We start from the raw sequence: 17,492 nt of genomic DNA, 5'->3' as shown, positions 1-17,492 counted from the left end.
GGGGGGGGGGGGGGCATAGCATAGAATGAGGTAGGAGAGATAAATAAGTCCAAGTGAGGCAAGTTATTCCAGAACAAGGTAATGATTTAGTCTTTTTCCCCAAGAGCATTGGGCCATTGAAGCATTTTCGTCTTAGAACAATGTAAGCAAAAAGGAAATGTACATTGCCTTACATCTCTCTCCCAGGACTTAGATGCAATAAGAAAGGTAAAACTTGCTGGGCAATACATATCTGTTTTACAAAAACTTGTGGTAGAATCTGTGGCATTTAAAGTTTGTTTTTACTGAATTCCTTGTTACCAAAGTAGAAACTTGTGTTATTTTAACAGAATAAACAGCCTCCTTATTAGAATTCTCCAATTCAATTTTGTAAAGAGCTATTCTTTCCAAACCTCCTACAGAATAAGCAATCAAAGCTACTTGAGAATAAATAGATATATAAAGGTCACATTTTTTCCACTGTACAATAATCATGTTTTAGACCTGTGATATGTAAAGAGTACAGAAATAAACTGCAAATAGTTAATACCTAATTCTTTAGTCCAACTGCTTTTAACGTGAGGTTTGTTAGATCCCAGCTAGTATATGAATGGGACCCAGGAAGGTTTTGTACAAATAAAGGTCATGCCACACGGGTATTGATCCAAAGCTTCCACTGAATTTTATAAAGACTCTATCACACACAAAAAGCTAAAATCAGATTTTTTGAGAAGATAAATAACCCATAAATTACTAGGAAAAATATTTGGGATTATTTTAGATCGCTTATAGAAGGCTAAGCCTATACAATTAAAAATAACAAAAATTAACAGCTATTGCTAAGCTAATATCTTGAGAACAATATCCTCCTTTTCTTAATTGATATAGTCACAGTAAAAAACTCATGATTATTCTAATAGTATTAGTTATATATTATATACCAGTTATTTCTCAAATTGGGATCCCCAGATCACCCTCTTAGAGATCGTATTAAGTACCTGTGAGAGATACAGATTCCTATACCCACTCCAGACCTCTAGGATCAGAATCCCTGAAATGAAATTCAGGACTCTGAATTTTTAAGCAGGATCCCAGGAGATTGTGATGCCTGGCCATGTTGAAAGTTCTAAAATGCATGATAAATAGCAACACTTTTTCTTTTCACTGTTTTGACAAATAGTCCTACCCAATTCATTGAGTTGTGTCATAACACCAGTACCATGTATTGGTGAATATACGTCAGACCCTATACAAAAAGCTTTCCCTAGCCTATTCCTAGTCCTTCGAATCTTTCTACAGGAGAGTAGATATTACTATTTACAATTTATAGATGAAGAAATTATGGCCAGGTGAAATTGAGTAACTTGCTACATAGAGGTCTGGCTGGCTCTAAAACTCCTCTTTCCACTCTATTAAGTAGACTCTTGCTGTAACCATTATGCCAGTGACCCAATGCAGGAAGTATCCAGGAAAAAGAAAGTGAATGGAGTTATGTGTGAGTCTAACAGCTCTGGTCAGCATCCACTGAAATCCACAGTCATCAACAAAATTACAGATTATAATGAACAAAGTATAACACATGAGCCCCTCTTGCTAAGCACAACTGTCTGACACATTTCTAAAAGAAGCTTCCAGAGATAACACTTTATAGGCAGGAATAGTGTGAATATGAGAAAATTGCTTCCAGTTTTTACAATTTAACAAGGAGAAAATATAAAGGAAAATCAAATATTCTATCATGCAAAGTGACCCTAAAATCACTACCAAAAAAGAAAAGGGAAAAAGCTCTGTGTAACTCAATAAAGGAACTGGAAGACAGTCTGTTGGGCCTCTTTAAAATATGAGCTTTTATAATATTCCTGCCTAAGAGAGATGGCTCTGTGATATGTTCGTGCTATATCACTTAATTATGCCTTATCTCACTCAACGCCTTTTTGGGGCACTAATTATTCACTTTAAAAAACTGACATTCATCTCTATTTTATAGGCATTTACTTGAAAAGAGTTCAAACTTCTTTGCCAAAATTATAGATATAATAGAATCGATTCTTGCAATTTTGAGAATGACAAAAAACAAGTTACTCTAGTTACCGTTTAAAACTATGCTCGCATTGGGATGCCTGGGTGGCTCAGTTGGCTGAGTGTCCAACTTCAGCTCACATTTCGTGAGTTCGAGCCCCGCGTCGGGCTCTGTGCTCTCTCTCTCAAAAATAAATAAACATTAAAAAAATATGTTTGCTTTTTAGTTATGAAGTCATCATATGAAAAATTTTAATTTGATTTGTATGGAAACTTTATTACAGTAACAATGATTTCTTTTAAAATATCTTCACAGATAATTTCTTTTCAAGGAAAAAGATTTTAATTGTTTAATTAATTATTTGGGAGCAACGGCTGTTGGTTTGTAACATACTCAAAACCAATTCTCTGGTAAACTGGAAACCCGAAATTTCCCCTGGGTCTGTTGGGACTGGGTTATGTCACCTGCCATAATGGCATAAAGGCTATTATTCCTTGTTGTTCCTGCTAGAAACTGATGGTGTTATCAGCAGCTGTAGCGAGTAATTTGTTAAATGAATGGGAAAACTATTAAATAGACCTTTTTTTTATTTACACTGAAACTTCAGAGGCTGTTAGATGATGCCACACGCTAATACAATATGCAAGAACATGGTGAGAAATGAATGGTGGATGACTTTTGTGATAGTGCATGGACCCCTTTAACACTCAATTTCGTATTAGAACACATTGCAAAGGGAATCTTATTCAAGGACAGACAAGCTTATAACATTCTTCTGACACAGAAAGGTCTTTATATTTTGGTCAAGGAGTAGAATTAGATAGAACATGTTTTCTTACAGACAATTTAGTAGAAATCTGAGTTTCAGATTTTATTGCTATTTTGTTTATTTATTTTTAATAATTATTTTAACATTTATTTTATTTTTGAGAGAGAGAGACAGAGCGTGAGCATGGGAGGGGCAGGGAGAGAGAGAGAGAGAGAGAGAGAGAGAGAGAGAGAGAGAGAGAGAGAATCAGAAACAGGCTTCAGGCTCCGAGCTGTCAGCAGAGAGCCCAATATGGGGCTTGAACTCATAAATGGTGAGATCGTGACCTGAGCCGAAGTTGGACGCTCAACTGACTGAGCCACCCAAGCGCCCCGATTTTATTGTTATTTTAAAGTTATGTCAGTATCTAATGTGTCCTCACCCTTTCATGTCTATGCGCTACTGTAATGGCTTTCAGGGAATTTCTGGAAGCAATTGATAAGATTACCTTCTATTAAACCAGGGTCTATTCCCCTCTGTGGTCACCAGATCTCCAAAGAAACTGAGAGAAAGTGGAGGAGGTTGTGCATAGATAAAACATTTCAGTCCATGCTCACTAGATAGAGCCACCAAAAACATGAGGCAAAAAGGAAGTAAGGAATGGCTTGCAGCCTTAGTTTTAACTGTTTTCTCCCTTTTCTTTAGCTGTGTGAGTTTTCTTTGAGCTGAATGACTTCCAGGGTGCAGGGGGACTCACAAAGCAGGTGGCTGGCCCTCACAGTGCAGGGAAGATCCTGGAGAGATGGGGGCGGTCAGTGGGAGTCGGGCAGCGTCCTGCATGTGCAGTTAGAAGACTCTGAGACTTTCCTGATGTAACAGTTGGGAACCACAGTTGTTAAATATTACAATACAGTTTTAAAGTCTCAATAATTTTGTTTAAAGACTGTTGATTCTTCTTTGGCTCTAGCGTAGTTCTAAAAACCATTCTCAGATTGAGAGCATGGAACCTTACCTCTGAAGCAAACTTTGGTGCCTGCAGATACCAAAAGGGGCTGATGGAGTCCCAGAAGAACCAAGGAGAACCCTAGCTAGGCATCAGCAGCCCTCACATTTCCTTTGAAACAACAGTAATTAGAGCAGCTGGAATATTTGCAACCTCATTGGTTCGCTTGCTGGGTTTTTTAAAGCTTAGACTTTAATCTTATTTTCATATGTTTTTATATAAATCAGACCCATGTTGCTTGATTATAGATGTTAAGTGGCCACTGGGAGCTGTAGATAAAAGCGTTTCTGGAGAAGGCAGGGCTTGAGGTTCTCTGATATCTGGTTACAGCCCCATAGTCCCTGTCTCTCTGTGCCCCTCCTCCTGTGTTAATTTCCTAATGCCTCTTTCCTCCATTCCAACTGCCCTTCTTCTCAGTGGTGTCTATTTACTTAAATCTAAGCCAATTAAATAAAGCATAATAATAGAACACCCTTCTGAAAAGAGCACAAAGGAGAGGAATTGCATGGCCACTGACAGAATAATAGAGGAGGGGAAAAACATTTTAAAAAGCTCCCCAGCAGACGATCTGCCTCCTCCTTTGCTTCCTATTTATAGTGAGGCAAACACTTTTGTTACCAGCATCTCTGTGTCAAGCCCTCCCCTTTTGTTTGGTGAAATCTTAATGATATATCCTTATGTGTTTTAATATTTCTAAGTTTACTGATGGGAGAATTGTTGTATCATGCATGCCTTAATATTGTTACTGAATTTCAAAAGCACCTGGGAGTGCTAATGTAGTTCATTCAGGTATATTTTAAGGGAAACTTTTATTTTGATGTATTTTCTCAACCAGTAAGTAATATTCTCACTCAATTAAGAAATCTTCACTTTTTAAAATGGGTCATTACTGAAAATTTCTTTAGTAATAAAATGTTGGTTGCCACTGTTAAGAAAATAACTTAGGGAGGAGAGAAGTTATTTCAAATTAGCATTACAGAAGGGGAGGGGTAGGTGCCTACTTCATCCCCACTGTGCTGATTAAGTTATCACACATTGCCTCTTAAACAGTATGCAGCAGGAGATGAAGGGCCTGAATCAGTTGGAGATCACCCTTAATTGTAAATGCTTCTCCAAGACCTCAGTGAGTTGGTGAAATCCCTCAGCTTCTAGAGCTTTTAGGTCTTTGGGCTAGAAGTAGAGTTACCAGAATTTCATCTTTCCCATCAGATGACTACAGTACAGCAAGTATTTTCCTCTCTTTGGTGGAGCCCCCTTTCCTAAATACATGACTTTTCAAATTCTCCAGCAGTCAGGACGTCGCCCTCAGAGAGTGCAGGACCTCTGGCAGAGAACATCATCACTCAGCTGAAATCTGACTTTTTTAGACTACAGCTGGAATTTGCATGCTCACAGTGGCCTCAGAAATAGCCTGGTGCCTTGTCACCGGGGTTCAACCAGATGTCTCCTCTGCTTCCCCAGTGAAATCTCTCTTCGCTCCTGCAGGTTGACAGATGGCTCCCAGCAGGTGACCTTGGGCTATTAGTAAATGAGTTGCTTTCTTTCTCTGGCACAATCCTTCTCAAAGACACTCTCTGTCCTAAGAATTTACAAAAGGCATTTGGCTGCTAAGCAAAACTAAAGAGAAGAGGTAAAGCTAGAAACCATGTATTTGCATGAACTTTGCTCAAGTTAATGCATCCTCTCTTCATAAGGGATATAGTAGTGCTAAATGGTGAAGATATACCACCTGAGACCTTACCATTTTCCACAATTGTCAAACCACTTTTCTACAAATGATTTTCTTTAATTCTTGTATCAACTCTATAAGGGAAATCTCATCAATGATCTCCATTTTATTGATAAACTAAGGTTCCAAAAACTTAGAAGATGTGTCCAGTCTTATGCAGCCAGTAGGTGATAGGCCAGTGTTCCAACACCCATATCCAAAGTTTGTGTTATTTTTTATTTTAAAAATCTAACTTAATCAAATCCTAGTCAGAATAGTTAGAAAAATAAACTGTTATTCTTATAATTATTCATTCATTCAGCTTTTGCCAGTCACCCACTTTCAAATCAGGGAAGCAGTAAGCCAGTTAGATAAGGAGATTTCATTGGTTAGAACAGACGAGTTCACATATACAGAATTAAAGCATCAACACACTTTTCTATCTTTTTTACAGTACATGACTCAATTCTAATTCATTTGTTAAAGTTATTGAGCAAGTACTTGCTACCAGACAGGGAAGGGTCATAGTAAATATGAAAAAAAATGGCCCCTGCCCTCTAGAGCTTACAGATTCATTGGAGTGGGAAGGGGTGGGGTGGAGCAGATATTAAACAAATAAATAACACACAGTGCTGCTAATGGTGTAGGGAAATAGACAGTGGTAGAGGTGTAAATTGCTAATACTTCTTGAGACAATTTCATAATATGGTACCCTTATTTGAAGTGCATTGTATACTCTTATGTGTCTTCATATTTTTTTGTTCTTCATTTGTATTCATTTTGGATTCAGAATACTATGAGAAAAAGGAATTCATATATTTGATAGAAACCAATAGCTTCTAGTATTGAAATAAGCAGAAAAAGGATGGGGCTGCGAATTTGTTTCAATTTCAATAAGTTTCATTCATAGCATTCATATGAATGTCAAGTAGGTGATAAAAACAAGCAACATGCACCTGGAAGTCGTTGGGGAGACCTCACAGAGAACAGAGCTCCCATTCAAGGAGAAGTTGACAGACATGGAGGAGGGAGGAGACAGGGAGAGAGGAAGAGAAGAAAAAGAGAAAGAAGATGACTTTGTAGAGGGAAAGAAGAAAAATGCAAAACTGGAAAGAAGAGGGCAATTAATAGGCTGATAAAGGAGCTAGAGTGAGACAATATGAATCTTTGTGATGGTAGAAAGTTGGGGATGAAATTGAACAAGTTGAGCATAGGCACAGTGTAGAACCTTTTGAGACCAGTTCTAGAAATTTGGTTTTTATCATGTTGACAGAAGAGTTTTTAACATGATAGTGAAATCACTAAGAGGCATCCTAGTCAGATAATGTTATGGCAGCCTGCTGTTTCCTTTGTGTCCCTCCTCAGTTCTTTCTTCTTGTACCGCATGAACCTGCAAATCTGCACTAACTTATTCTACCATTTTAAAAATGGTTAGTGTTTGTATGAAAATGAGAAACAAATGAACAGATGGCTTTCTGTCAAGCAAAGAAGTGTTAGTTCTTCAGATATATTCTGACTCTGAGCAGAAAACAGCAATGTAACATATAAATACGTGAAAACACTGACACGTGCCCCGTTGCTGCCCAAGGTTCTCTATATTGCAATGCCTCTTGTATTTTATCTATAAAATAAGATATTTATTTATATCCAGTCAGAGTCAGCATATGTTAACAATTTAGCAAAATAAGTTTTTCACTGATACCACCGACCATTTCTTTTCAATCCTTTCCAACCAAGAAGGAATCTAAACCTGACCCTAAAGTAGCTACTGGACATCTCATCATGCTTCCTTCACTCTTGCAATGGAGACATTTACTACTCACCAGATCCCCATGTATTTATTTATTTTTTAAAGTAATCTCTATGCCCAACATGGAGCTTGAATTCAAACCCCAAGATCAAGAGTCACATGCTCCACTAAATGTGAGGCAGCCACGTGCCCCCAGAGTTCCATTTATCCTCCATGTTTCTCAACCCCTTAAGTAGGCAGAGCCATAGTGGTTAGTTCAGTCCATTGAGTGGTAAGAGGAGGTAATAATGTGTGTCACTTCTGTGTTACAGCATTTAAAAGCTGTGGGCAACCCTCTCATATCTTCTTCCCTGCTACTGTAATCTTGGAGGCCATGAGTTGAGCCACAAAAAGGATGTACTCTGATCATGAGAGAGAGCTGTCCTGGAGCATTACCTTACCCACATCAGGATTTGTATGAGCAGGATATAAACCTTTATTGTGCAAAGTCTCTGAGACTTAAGCTTGACTTTTCTGACTAATCCAATCCTTTATCCTTCACCTGCTTGTATCCTATTTTTATGGCCTTGAATTAGGTTGAGGTGCTTTGGACAAGACTAGCAAATTTCTACTAAACTGGATTAACCTAGTCTGCCACTCCTTAACAATAGCCTGGAGTATATCAGGTTTGGGAATCAAAGTGGAAAATTCTTACCGTCTACCTTACCTAGATATGGAGACCATATGTTTTGAGTAGGGCTTTTGTTAACTCTCCTTAATTCATATATTTCGAGGTATGTTTCCCTTGCAAAAAACATAATGTTCTCCAAAAAAGAACTTTGGCAAAAGCCCCAAGAAAGGAAGATTTTTCTCTGATCTGTTTAACTATCAGTGATTTTGGTTCACCATGACTTTTGGCTACTTACAAATAAGTAGTGATAATGAACTGCTTCTAAACCTATTAGGGAATAGAAATGGTTTAATAGCCTATCAGACTAAATGATTTTATGTTGGCAGCTTCTCTCCTGTTTAAAGACTGCTTGGATAGTGGATCCTTTCCCAATAGTACTGGCAATTTTGAACGTCCTCAGTAGTTGAAATCTTGTTATCCTTCACAAGTGCTCTGAATTACATGAACTGTTCAAAACCGCATAGAGCATATTGATAGAGGAGGCAGAGAACAATGTTACTATTGTTTATTTGAGAGCTAACTGAATAAGCTAATGATAGCCAGTGAGTTTAAGGTTAGCCTTCCGAAATGCTGCTTAGGATTTCAACTTCAAGCATCTCAGTGTTTCACTTATCTGACAAAGTCTATCAAAACAGGAAAAATAATCAAATGGTATTTATACTAAAATGTATTTCAAAGGTTAATGAAAAGTGTATCCTGGCCTAATAATCTAAGGAAGATTTTATCTTGACTTTGTTGCTTAATGAAACATTAGTTCTTACATCACTTGAGAAAACCACGTTGGTATTAATTTCTTCCTGAGATTTTAAGTCTGCATGAATTCATCATTCTAACTTCAGTGCTAGGGGTACAACATAACTTGCATATAAATATGTCAACAGCCATACATGTATTATATGCAGACTAAGTGCATTGTATGTACATCCTATTTATCTGGGTAGTAAACTGGTAAAAGCTGATTTTGTCTATAGCTGAACAATTGTCTATCTTGGCTTTCTCAGTAGATAATCTAGTCAGCTTATTTTGTGATGCCAATGTACACTCTATTCTCTATTATATATAGGCCCCTGAATATAGTGGTTAAGTAAATTAACTTTGTCAGGTGTTGCCAGCAATGATTCTCAGGATTTCACACCCAACTCTAATAGATTCTGGAACGTGGCTTAACCAAACCTGATAGAAATAATGGAGTAGAGAACAGAGGCAGAACTGCAGTTGAGTACATTTCAATTTGGTAAAAAAGCTGAATATACTGAATAAAATATATGTTTAGTAGGTGTTTCTAGTAAATTGAAGGTTGCCATTGGTGAAATACCACTTCTCAAGGGCCCACAAAAGGCTTTGTGCTTGAAATTGTCTTTCCCCAGAGTTGGAGACCTTAACACCAATTCTCAGGGTCCATAAGGAGTTGGTGTATGGTTGAAAAGTCTTGTCCACCTCCTAGCTATGTGATGCTGGGAAGGGCACTTAAAGTCTGTTGGCCTCAGTTTTCTCATCTTTAAGTAGAGATAACAATAGTTACCTGTCATAGAGAGTAATCGTGAGGACTAAGTGAATTAATATGTATGAAGTACTTGGAACATTGTGTGGCACAAAATAAATGCTGCATAAATGTTTGCTAATATTATTTTAGGGATTTGTAGCCAGTATGTGTAAGATATCAAATACTAAGACTGTGTCAAATAATATTCTTAACAAAAACCGTTAAAGTATTTTAATCTTTTGATATGGAATAAAATGATCACTTCTAGCTGCACTGTGTTAATTTAAAATGACTATTCAATTTTATGTGCCTAGTGGAATAGGCCACAAGTTGCTTTTAAAAAATAAATCCCAGATGGCATTTATCTCATTTTCATAAAATAAAGTATAGAAAGAAGCACAGCCATTTTAATTTTATAACAAACAAAAAAACCACAAAAGTCAGGATGATGGGTAAATGGGACATTATTTTTATGACTAAAATTGTTATGACTGAGTAACCTCAATTTTCTAGTAATGATCTCATCTTTTGGCCAATAATTTCCCAATTCTGTTGGAATTAAATTAGTTTTTAAGTGTTTAGGGCTGTAATTTCACTTTCATTCATATATAACTATTGAGTTAATATTTGGGAAGACTATAAAAGACAGGATATTAGTTTTTTAATATTGTTTTTGGTATTCCTCAAATGATGAACATGTTCTTTGATAACAGGTGTGAGCAAATGTTTTTGGTAAAGAGACAGATAGTAAACATTTGGGTCATATATAAATACATGAAAGGCCATACAATTTCTGTCACAGCTTCTCGACTGTGGCATTGAAGCATGAAAGCAATCATAGACAGCAAAGAAATGAATGAACATGGCTGGATGCCAATAACACTATTTGGAAAAACAGGCAACAGGACAGATGCAGTCCATGGACCACAGTTCGCTGATCCTTGTTCTATGGAATTCTTTCTTGCTTTTAAAAAGGTTTACTAGGGTCCAAGAGACATGCATACATATATAATATGTACTTGCACATTATACACACACATGGACATGTACTTCAAAATCATGAAGATGTAGTGTAAAACATATGCACATGAAGGAATTTAAGGAAAATAGGGAATTTAAAGAGGAAACAAAGCATGATATTTTATTCAGCATTCATTAATTAAATACATGAGGACCCTTTCTCTCTGAACAAGGTCCAGAGCTCCTCTACCATTCTTTTTGCTCGAAAATCAACCTACAACATTTGATATGCTTTTAATCAAAGTTACTCTTAAAAATTTTTAAGTAGTCTTAAGTTATTGTGTATAGAACTCTGTATAATAATGTTATATATATATATATATATATATATATATATATATATATTCCAAATTTGAAAAACACTGAGCTGAAATAGAGGGGGAAAAAACTGTTCAGACATGTCGGCAGTGAAAACTTTTTTCCCCTAAGATAACTGTCAAGTTATTTGAGAGATGGGAGAATTCTATTGTGTTTCTTCTTGCCTGCAGAATTTTATTTTTTTTAATGTTAAGACTTTCTAACTTTAATATGCAGTAATAGACTTATTTGCTGCTGCATATGGAACATGGCCCAGTCAATGTTTGTTACTTTTGAATCAAACCCTGTCTGCTCATATCTCTATACACATTGTTCTCTGAAGGGTGATAGAGAAGAAATGAGCCACCACTTCTTATCTTTCCAAGTTCATTTCCATTTCCTACTGGGTCTCAAAGAAGAGTTAATAGCTATCACACTTTGAGTCTTAGGGCCCTTTACTTGTAGAATGACATCTTCCTTGAGCGTATATAATGGGATCCATCCACTCTACCAGGTGTGAAATCACACAGGCCCTGGTGATAACACATAGAGATGGATAGATTTAGATACCTGTTGTAAAACAGCAAGATTTCAAAGCGATTTCTGCCCTTGTTGTATGTAAACACAAATCACTTATGTGTTGAGAATGGCTTAATGAGGTACAAAACCTAGTGCCTTCTAGTAATTGGGTTTATTTTCACATACCACTCCAGTAAGAAGTGTCCTGTATTGTTCTAGTGAAATTTCTAAGCAGAATTACTAATCCAGTATGACTTTTAGGATTATGAATGTCAAAGTAAGTTTCATACTGTATAGGGAAAATTTAATTAGTTGTTAAAAAATTCCTCTCCGTCCTGTGCTGGAGGGAATCAGTGCAGCTGGGCTAGAGGCCCAGTCCTTTAAAGATATAATTAACAATTTACTAGGATGAATATATTCTCTTGTGAGAGAATAGTTGCCTGCTATTTATCAGCTAAAAAAATTCAAACAATTAAAAATTTTATTTTTCCTTGGATATAATACTTAGGAAACTTCACTAGAGTGAAGCTAAAAAGTGAGGAAAAAGTGTGCATCTGTTAACATTTTCATTTCTCTGTTCCAAACAAATGAAAGGGCACTTAGCTGGTTGTAAATGCTCAGTGTATGACCGTAAAAGAAACCATCATTAAATCCATCTTGCAGCCTCCTAGTTACCCAACAGATCAAGAGAAAGCCACAAGTTGATCTACACGATGTAATAGATTTTTATATGGATCATAGATTATATTAATAATTTCCTAAATTCTTTTTTTTTACAGAAAGAAGCCAGAACATATTATTAACCCTTTGAGAATACAACATAACGAATTTTACCATTTTACTACTTCCTTGAGTAGGTAAGACCCTATCCTCTCTACAATAAAAGACTTATCCACAGTTTTGAAAAATAACTTGTTGTCAACCACATTTTTAAATGTTTATTTTTGAGAGAGAGAGAGAGAGAGAGAGAGAGAGAGAGACAGACAGACAGAGTGCCAGTGGGGGAGGGGCAGAGAGAGAGACACACACACACAGAATCCGAAGCAGGCTCTGAGTTGTCAGCACAGAGCCTGACAGGGGCTCAAACTCATGAAGAGTGAGATCATGACCTGAGCCAAAGTCGGAGGCTTAACCAACTGAGCCACCTAGGTGCCCATGTCAGCCACATTAAAAAAAAGAAAAAAAAAAAACAACTTTACTAAATAAATATCAATTTGTTTTGATAAGGGAGAAATACACATGAATTCTACAGCTAATAGATTTAGGTTTATTAAATTAGCACTTCAAAATGTTTTGAATGATTTAATAGTAAAAGAGTCGAAAAGATCTTTTTCTAAAATGAGGACCGAACTAAGCCTGTTTCTCGTGCTATGGGTAAAAACACCAGTGGTATTTTCTCAACACTTAGTATGTGCCAGATGTGACCTGTATGACTTACTTCATATAACTAACCCCTGTGTTCCTTACAACAACTCTGTGAGTAGATGCAGGGATCATCCCCATTATACAGACTCAGGGTTTGACGCAGAGGGAGAGGAGGCAAGTAGATGTAAGGACTTCACTCAGGTTTTATATATATGTCTGGGAAGAGCAGGCACTGGTAGAACGCCAGCCCCAGCTAGTGTTGTGAGAATAATTTCATGTTGTGGTGTAAATGCCTAGCCATCAGATTCTCCTATGTTTTGAATTGGTTCTATCCAAATTTCAAGAAGAAAAAAAATGCGTTTACTGAAAGAGTCATGGCAGACAACATTTACTTTATATTTGCACTTGTTAGTTTATAATAGTTGCATGAGTAAAAAAAAGAATATATAAACTTTAGCTCAGTTTACAAGCAGAAAGAATTTTTCTTTTGTTTTACACCTTTAAACTCAAAATTCCTATGTTAAAGCAGAATAATATGATAGAAAGAATACAAATGAATGACTTTTTATTCTAGGAAATGGAGAATGTATTTTACTGTAACTAGTTACCCAATCTTAAATTGGTCACAACAATGTATGCTTTACTGTTTTCATGAATTCTTCATCACTTTATTTTTAATCAAGAAACTTTACAAAATTTTCAAATCAAAATACAGAAAACATTATAACAATTACCTAAGTATCAGCCACATGGATTAAACAAGTGCTAATATTCAACTTTGTTCAGATCTTTTCTGATGAAATAAATCGTCACAGAGAGAACAAACGCGAACTTTGCCTTTTCCTTTTTTTCTGTAAGGTGTCATAATCCCAAAGATGATATATCCTTCCTATATGTGTTCTAAAACTTAAATGGTGTGTGTGAAACAATATGCCATATAATTATTTACATTTTAAAAGTTTACATAAATGGCATCATACTGTAGACTTCTTTTGCCTTCATCCAACATTATATTTAGAGATTCAGCCATATTGAAACATGAAGATCTGGTTGACTCATTTTGTCATAAAGTTGACTTGTTGTAATGTTTCAATCTTGTGGTATTTCGTATTATAAATTACTGCTTCCAAATAACTTTTAACATTTTGAAGATTTAATGCCAAGATGGTTTAAGCATGGCTTTCAAGGTATCTTTGGCATTTGTATATAAGAATCCAAAGTTCCTAATATGTGATACTATGCTAATTCTATTTATATTTTAGGTTTTTTTCCTAGTAGAAAATCATCCCTTTTACTGACTGTAAGAATCTTGCTAATTAATAGACTCATGTTTTGGTTGTTTTTTAATGTTTTTGCCATAATATAATAATTGAAATGTTTTATTTACCCATGGATGAAATACCAACTATTCCCAAATACAATGTAAATATTGCCTCCAAAATTTAAAAGATATTTAAAAACTCTCTCATTTGGCCTACATTAATTGCTTATATTTACTTCAAAAATCATGAGGGAAACTAAAAAAAAAGGGACTTTTTCTCTAATTTTCTCTAACATTACAGTTAATTCTAGCATTTGTTTAAGGTAAAAGAGATATCAATATGCATTAGTAAGATTTATAGACATAGAAGCTTTCATAACTTAATTTCTGGAGGGAGTAGATGAGTACCCTGGCTGTGTTGGGGAAGTAAGTAGAGATGAACTAACCTTTTCTGGGTGTATATGAGTAAATGCAAGACTGTGTATGCACCCAGATCAGAAGTGCAATGCAAATCTGCAGATGGGGAAATTGAAGTCCATATATGTCAGGCAACTTAATCAAGATCATACAGTGATTGCAGAGCTAGATTCAAATTCATTTTTCTCAGACTCTAAAACTATACTGTCTACCAGAAAAAGAAAACCTACCTAACCTATTTGACACAGAAATAGCAGTTTCCTTTATTTCACTAATATTTATTGGGATCTTTTTATATGACTTGAAGACACTGATGTTAGAAAGGCAAGAAAGCCACAAGATCTACCCAGAGAGACAAAACAGGCTATTTAGGAGTGGCAAATTTTCCTTCGGTAATACCATAAAAGTGACTATTTCATTAGATATCTCTATTTTGCTATGCTATGTTAATATCGTTTACCAGGTAAATTACCTTCCTGGTCACCTAACCATGCCAATGAGATTAAATTGAATGAGATAATAAGAGTAAAAATGCTTTGTAAATGACATAATCTTTATAATCAATTGCCATTATTACTAAATACAAATTTAGAATAAAGTATTTCAAACATAATACATGTAATTCAGACATAATACATGTAATTCAGATTCAGAATACATAATACATGTAATTCAGATGCCATGTAGAGCTTGGTATCTGTCTCTGAAGTTTAATAAGGGTCTTACTACTTCACGTAATAGCATCTCTTTGACACAAAAGCCCCATGTAAAGATTACAGTGTAATAAACAACCCTGACGATTGGTTTATTTTCAGCCTTTACTACCTATTAGAAGCATCTTGTTTAACTCCGTTAAGCTTCACAGCAGATAATAACAGTACCAAGCTGGTGTCCATCCAGAATGTGGTCATTTCTCCTTCTCTCTACTTGTACCATTGGAATCCACTCTCTCTCATCTTGACCACTGCAATAGCCTCCTGTGCTCAATCTTGCTCTCCTATAGTCTGTTCTTCACATAATGTGATCTTTTATAAATCTTAATTGATATGACTTTTTTGTTCAAAATCCACCAGTGGCTGCCCAAATCCACCAATAGTCAGAATAAAGCCCACGCTCCTCCTGTGGCCAGCAAAGTGCTATATGAACTGGCATCTTCTACCTCTATGGCATCATCTCAACCTCCTTTTCCCCCACCAAGGGGACTGTGTGACATTCTGAGTTGTGTCTAGAACAGTGTCTCTATCTTGGTGGATTTTCACTTGCTAAGGGGACTGAAGAGGTATGTAAAGGATACTGTGGAATACACACTATGTCTTTAATACACACATCAGTGATGGTTGTTGCCCTTTTCAGGATTCTTTCAGTTTGTTTTAATTGAGGCACTTGCTTCTGGGATGCTGGGGAGCTTTTGTGCATGATTTTGATGCACAACTTTATAACATTATGATAAAACTTTACTTTACTGATAAATAATCTTGAATCTTAATTTACAGTCCTAAAACCACAGAGAGAAATTAAACACAGATCAGCTGGGTAGATATGAGAAATCCATTTTAAGAGCAGAAAATATTTATTTTATAATTACATGCCATCCTTTAAATAAAAATACTAAGACTTGGTACAACATGACATTGCTTAGATTTTGCTTTATCTTTAGAATAGATGGGTATCTTTTCATCACTCATAGATGGGTGAATTTTAGCCCTTAAAACAATTTTCTGTAAAACAGGCTGACTTTTTTTCTTTTGCTTTTACAATATTCCTTAGGAACAGCACTTGATGCGTATTTACATTGCTGAGAACATCTGGCAAGAGAAAGACAAACAATAGGACCACAGTGTCCCCAACAGTTAGGGAAAAGAGAAAGAAAACCTGGTATTTTCACTATCCTCTCTGAAAATAAGTACCTTGTCTTACACTGGTTACTATCTTATCAGCACTCAGCTTTGGCCCATGGCTCTCTATGTGAATAATTTTAAAGGCAGATTAAACATTCTAAAAATATAAACTCAATTGGTAAATTAGGATATCAGATATCTCCTTTATGAAAGCCTCTTCTAATCTGTACTATCAGCTTGCAGTTATACACAGACCCCAAATTGTTCTGGCTCTTACTGAGCAAGAACCTATTCCAGGGGTGAGGTTTTGAAGAAAGATGTCTTATGGTTAACTAGAGACAGAAAAAGGGAGAATTGCCCACATACTCTGGCAGGAGTTAAAATAACAATAACAGTCCTCCTACTTAACAGGCTGAGTCATAAGCACATTCTACTGATTTCTCAGCAATTCCGAGCAGATTGTTTGGGCTGCAATTCTGTAGGCAGAGGTGGGCACCACCTGCTGCAAAAGGCTCGGGTTCTTGTCAGGGCGATGCTGTCAGCAAGTCTTGCCTTTTAACAGTTTGGCCAAATGGAGGTAGGAAAACACAACAATTTGGTGCCGATGAGCACTTTTTCTAATGCATAGAATATACGAATGATTATTATGCATTGAGTTCTTTTGCTGGCCATGAGTATAACTGACTTAAAGATGGAGGCTTGGGGCGCCTGTCGGTTGGCTCAGTCGGTTAAGTGTCCAACTTTGGCTCGGGTCATGATCTTGCGGTCCGTGGGTTTGAGCCTCACATCGGGCTCCGTGCTGACAGCTCAGAGCCTGGATTCTGCTTTGGATTCTGTGTCTCCTCTCTCTCTGCACCTCCCCCGCTCTCACTCTGTCTGTCTCTCTCTCAAAAATAAATAAACACTATTATTATTATTTTTAAAGAAGGAGGCTTACCGTGGGAGGTCTTAAAAATCAACTCTTGTTGGATGTTTGCCTTCAGAAAATTCTTGACCAGTTGCAGGGCCTTTGTCTTAGTCAATTCGGGAAAGGAATGAAAGCCAATGGAAATCTACATTTTTGCTTAAAGAAAGTGGGAAAATTATGTGGTTACTGAGGTACTTCATAATCCAAGGACTGGATACTCTTGCTCCCTCAGTTCAGCCTCCAGTGCCTTTACCCGGACCTTTCAGTGACCTTCAGAGTTGCCCTTTTCCTGACTCTTTTACAACCCGACTCTCCTGCATGCAGGCACCACATGATTTTTTTTTCTTGTGCATCAGATCGTTTCTTTTTCCTACTTAAAATTTTCCTATAATATAAAGTATCAAACTCAGTAAACACCCTTCAAAACTGGGCTCCCAGGGGCCATTTCTGGAGAATCTCTAATCTGTCTGTCTACTCAGCTGCCTTTCCTTCATTCCAACCATGGCA

General features: G+C 36.5%; 1 protein-coding gene across 41 annotated transcripts in view; it reads left to right on the top strand.

The window, feature by feature from the left end:
• The window catches only part of MAP2 (microtubule associated protein 2), a 281,795-nt gene that overhangs the window by 167,837 nt on the left and 96,466 nt on the right, over positions 1 to 17,492 (top strand). For 36 of the 41 annotated variants that reach the window (XM_060623309.3, XM_060623317.3, XM_060623318.3 and 33 more), the window contains one exon: positions 11,977 to 12,054. The exons of the other annotated variants lie outside the window; for them this stretch is intronic. The gene's annotated coding sequence lies outside the window, so the exon portion shown is untranslated. The remainder of the gene's footprint in view (positions 1 to 11,976; positions 12,055 to 17,492) is intronic. 41 annotated transcript variants of the gene reach the window in all.

Source organism: Panthera onca, chromosome C1 (assembly GCF_046562875.1).
Source record: "Panthera onca isolate mPanOnc1 chromosome C1, mPanOnc1 haplotype 2, whole genome shotgun sequence".
Taxonomy (NCBI): domain Eukaryota; kingdom Metazoa; phylum Chordata; class Mammalia; order Carnivora; family Felidae; genus Panthera; species Panthera onca.
The sequence above is the reverse complement of the archived record's forward strand: the minus strand, read 5'-3'. Positions and strand labels throughout refer to the sequence as shown.